This window comes from Magnolia sinica, chromosome 15, assembly GCF_029962835.1.
Source record: "Magnolia sinica isolate HGM2019 chromosome 15, MsV1, whole genome shotgun sequence".
Taxonomy (NCBI): domain Eukaryota; kingdom Viridiplantae; phylum Streptophyta; class Magnoliopsida; order Magnoliales; family Magnoliaceae; genus Magnolia; species Magnolia sinica.
In genome coordinates this window covers 26,884,702-26,890,339 of record NC_080587.1, presented here as the reverse complement: position 1 = coordinate 26,890,339, position 5,638 = coordinate 26,884,702, and positions in this window count along the sequence as shown.

The following is a 5,638-nucleotide window of genomic DNA, read 5'->3' as shown; positions in this document are numbered from 1 at the left end:
AGATGTAGTCCAACCACAATATGGCCTGAAATATGAATGCCCAGGCTAGCTGTACATGAGTGGCACGTGTGGAGAGGATTATTCATTACATTTTTTAAATGGTGGTAAATAATCACTAATCTACAGGACAGTAGGGAGAGGAGAGAAACGTGTTCCTGATGACTGGAATCGTCTCCAACCCCTGTTTTTACTAACGTGGTCCGTGTATCCCTGTAGGGCCACCTTGATGTATTTGCCTTATATCCATCCTGTCCATCCTTTTTCCCAACTCATTTTAGGGCACAAACCTAAAATCCAAATCTCAGTTGGACCATACCACATGAAACAGTGGTGACTGACAATTAAAAACTTCTTGTGGGCCATAAAAGTTTTCGATCCAGATGATATTTGTCTGGTCCCTTCATCCAAGTCGTTTTGGCCTATTCAACAGTTTGGATGGAAAATAACCATTCTGGTGGCCCGCAATAAGTTTTTAATGGTGGGCGTTCAGTATATTGTTTCTTGTGGTGTGGTCCACCTCAGGTTTGGATCTACCGAATTTTTGGGCTAATGCCCTAAAATGATATGGGTAAACGGTTGGATGGCATGGATATAATACATATACATCATGGTGGGCATATCACCCATCTTAGTGAATTGACTAGACCATACATTCATGTGTAATATCAAATCTATGGTCCAAAGAAGTTGTCATGTTTTTATACACTCTTGGTCCCAACAGGATGTATATATGAAATCTACTCTGTTCATCATGTGATAACCCTTATTTTCACCGTACATATAAAATATCAACCTGGTAAGAAATTCATATGTACCACACCAAAGGGGAAAAGTAATATTGCGACTAAAACCTCTGAGTTCATCAGTTGTGGCTCACCTAAGTTCTGTATGAGGTTGATTTTTGAATTTTACCTTCATCATGGTGATAAAAACATGATCAAGAGGTTTGGTGAAATGCAAAACACCATGGTGCCCAAACTAACAAATCTATGGTTGTCATCCCATCCCCCTTGTTCCCTTTGGTGTGGCCCACTTGAGTTTACCATATAACTGATTTTTAGTATCAGGGCCTGCGGTCTAAGAACCCACCTAATGGAAGGAGCGATTTCACAGATACAACATGGTGGGCTCCAAAGAACTTGGGCATGCCCGCAAAAACAAGTGTGGAATCGAAAGAGACTGTGAGAATGCCTCCGGGCTCATGCTTTGATGGTCTGATGATCTGAGCCATCCATATTATAAATGCTGCAGCATACCGGCCACAGTAAGAAGCTTATGCAGAATGAAATTTTTCTACGACCTCGCAAATGTAGAAAATTGAAAACTACAAATGTAATGGCTTATGTTCAATTTGAGATCAGAAGTCATGATAATTTTAAAGCATGACTTATCTATGTGGTCATCCAACGAATTATTTTTTTAAAAAAAATAACATACAGCCTAGATTCAATGTGCTAAGTTCAGATGATTAAGACAATCAATTCATACAATCTTGATATGGCAATACATGTATATCAATCTTTTTTAAGTATCTTATTTTTGAGCAATCAAATAGTATCGAAATGAAATGATTTTAAAATTATTTTAAAGTTTATCAAATTATTTTTTCAATAAGTGCAAGTTCATTCCAATTATACTTATAATAAGAGAAATATGATTGTTTTCATGAGATTGATCTTGCTCTCATTTATGCGTGCGATTCACAACTGTCATTCATGACATGATAAGCTTTGGCCTCACTTTTGAACTGTTAAATAGTATTTAAAATGAGATGATTTCAAAGCTATTTGAAAGTTTATTAAATTATTTTTCCAACAAGCATAAGATCACCCCAATCAAACCTCCAATGAAAAAGTTATGATTATTTTCGTGGGGTCTCTCTCGCTGTCATTTTCAAGTGCGATCCACGCACAAGTACAATCTCTTTAGACAAATGGCCCTCTACTACGGTAGGGCCTACAAAAAGCTCTTCGCACAACTTCTATAAGGCCTATTGAATGATCATGAGTGAAATCCACCTTGTCCAGTTGATGGGGATTTTAATTTCAAAGTATGTGCCCAAGTTTAAAGGAAAAAACATGACAGATAGACTATGCCAGTGGAAATAGTTGGGAGTGAATGCCCATTGTTAACACCATTTTTAAGACGTCATAATGGGATTCAATCAAACTAAATTCAATACTTTTTATGATTTTAAGACTAGCCGAATAAAATGAGTTGATCGGATCTCGCGTGGAGTGAGTTTATTCATGATTTAATGGCCCCTACTCTACAATGTTAAAAAGACACTTTTTGTCTTCTCGATGACACAATTGTCATACCATCTCCCAATGCATCAAGGGCATTCTTGTCCTGAAAAAAATCAAAAGCTAACAAAGGACTAAATAAATAAGAGAATGTGAATAAATTGGAAACTTCTATTTCGATATTTGGATGAGCTGGGCTGAGTTGCAAAAAATAAAATAAAAAATTTAATTTCTCATATTTCGATTGCAATCTGTGTCCAAACATAAAATCACGCATATATGTAACCTGATATAGTGATTCTTTTTTTCTTTTCTTTTTTAACTTTTGAAAGTATTGCTTATATTTTCACGTCTTTTTATATTTATAAATTATATGAAGTAGACTTTGGATATACTTGCATCATTCAATTAGACAATGTATAAAAGAAAAAATAATATGTGTGCTTGTTTTTTTTGTAGCGTTTTGGTTTATAAGTGTATATTGATGTCTTTTTTAACCAATTTTTCAATGTTTTCCGATGTTTCCAACAACATCGATACATTACACGATACAACTAATATAATCTCATGTAATAACCGATACATATCTGTATCCCAAGGGTGCAATACGTAATGCGATACCAATATTTCGAACACTGCTTTTTACAAGTTCGTAGAAGCATAAACGACTCTAGTAAATGGGGGACTACACATTGTGGAAAAAAGTGTAAATTTGAAAATTTATTTTTCTAAAATTAAACAATTAAGTGATTAATTAAACTTACTTAATGCTTAGAAGTGCTTTTCAAAATTAAAATAATTAAATAAATAAATTTAAAAAAAAAACTTTTAACAAAGCTAAACATGGCTCATTTTTTGTGATATTGTTCAATTTTTATATAGGTCCAGGATATGGACTTCTTGACTTCTTGATTTACATGCATGTCATGTCCATCATAAAAGAGGTCTCACTCATGGCTTGGGCATCCTTAAGATGTGCAAACTTACATGCATATATGTGTGTGTAGACACACATTGCATAAACTTCTATCATTGTCCAAAACTTGATGAGCCAATAGAAATATGTCATCAAAAGACTGATCTTATGAACTCATGAGCACTTTGACATGTGATGTGGCCAGAAAATCTAAATGGTTTATTAGACTAAGTCACCTCATGAAACACCCAAGGTCCGAAAGTTAGCATGTCTAAAAATTTGGTGGGCCACAGCAAAGTGAGAGGCAAATCAAATGACGAAATTCCCTGCAAGTTCTCATATATATATATATATATATATATATATATATATATATATAAAGAGAGAGAGAGAGTGTGTGTGAGGAATGCTTACCTGCGCACCTTCTTACGTGGGCACCCATGCACACCTTTGCACACGTGTCATGAGAACATAATGTGAACGGTCCATGTGATGTGGCACCTTTGAAATCTCATAAGCCCAACTTTCAGCCTAATACAAAACTTTGGTAGGCCATAGCAAAAGGAAACAGTCTCCTCCATTGATTTTGCATTTCTCTTTGTTATGGCCCATTGGAGTTTTGGATCAGGCTGAAATTTGGGCGCATAAAATTTCAAGGGGTGCTGTATCACATGGACCGTTCAAATTATGTCCCATGACATGTGTGCAAAGGTGTGTACGGGTGCTCACGTAAGAAGGTGAGCACATATATATATATATATATATATATATATATATATAGAGAGAGAGAGAGAGAGAGAGAGAGAGAGATGCTCACCTTCGCACCATTCTCATGAGAACTCATGAGAACTTCTTGAAAACTATTCTCATGTGATATGAGCGCAAAATTCGAATGGTCCACGTGATGAAGCATCCCACGAAACCCAGGTCTCTCTCTCTCTCTCTCTCACTCTCTCTCTCTCTCTCTCTCTCTCTATATATATATATATATATACACACACACACACACACACACACACACACACACACCTGCCCACCTTCTTAGGCGAGCACCCCATGCGCACCTTTGCACACATGTCATGGGCACAAAATCCGATCAGTCCACATGATGCGGCACCATATGAAACCTCTAATGCCGAACTTTCAACCTGATCCAAAACTCTAGTTGCCCATAACAAAAGTAAACAATTTCCTAGTTGAATTTGCTTCTCTTTGTTAGGTCCTACTTAGAGTTTTAGACATGGCTGAAAGTTGAGCCACAGGGGTTTTATGGGTGTCACATCTCGTGAACCGACCAATCAGATTTTGTGCCCATTATATGTGCACAGGTGCTCACCTAAGAAGGTGTGCGGGTGAGCACAACTCTATGTTCACTTCACAACTTTTATCCATATCATGTTTTTTTTTGTTGCGTAATTTTTTGCCACTGAACTGGACCGTACAGTCCATCGACCACCTTTCTTTAGTGGGCTAAAAATTAAAAAAAAAATAAAACAAAAGATCAGTTGTTCATTTTCATAAATTTATGGTTTGGACAGTTTGATTCGAGAGGTCAATTGTTTAACTGTCCAAAAGTGCAGAAGGTTGAGACCATTTATTACCAATGCCTGATTCGTCTGAAGCATTCCTCACACGGTTGAGCTGGAATATCAATTATTTATGTAATGCTACACTTTTTTTTATTGAAAACCCCCTGAACTTGTAACATTTGTAAGTAACTTCCACGTCTAGCTGCATTGTTTAAAAGACCCTGCCATTCAGTTTTTAATTAACCCTAATTAGGTTTTAAGTGAGACTTTGATTTAAACCCTGCCATAAAATACAGGTTGTCCAATTCCTCACGTGCAAGGGATTTAAGCTTTTCCATTATTGATATGCACTGTTTACTATTTACATCTTCTGATATAAAATCAAACCATTTCACACCTTAGGTGGGGCATACATCATACATGAAAAAAAATAAAATATCTGAAATAAAATTTTAACTATCATTCAAGCAGGATTCATCAAATGATCAATCTATCCTTTGCACCACCACTTGATCATCTAAAGATAGAAAAATGGTCATTTTAAAATGGTTACCAATTCATGTATGGGGTAACACATATTAAAAGGCTAAAGATAGCAAATCATCATTTATAGATGAAGAGTATCACTCCACTTGCTATCGTGTCATCCATTGCCGGAATTTAAACTAGGGGTGGTACGTGCAGGTCTCCCCGCATGTGGCTCACGCCATTTGAGGTGGCCCAGCCGACAAACAAGTGAGCTGAGCGAAACAAGAAAAGCCAGACAAGACAGAAAAGAAAAGAAGGGCGTGATCCAGCATTGAAGGGCCATGGATTGGGCCATTAAAGAAGACTTAAAATGTATACCCGATGTTCAAGCTAAGTTGGGTAGGGCCAATGATGAATAGCCGGTCCTACCTAGCCTAACCATGGTCAATGTGTTGGTTTGAAACATGGGATTAAGTGGT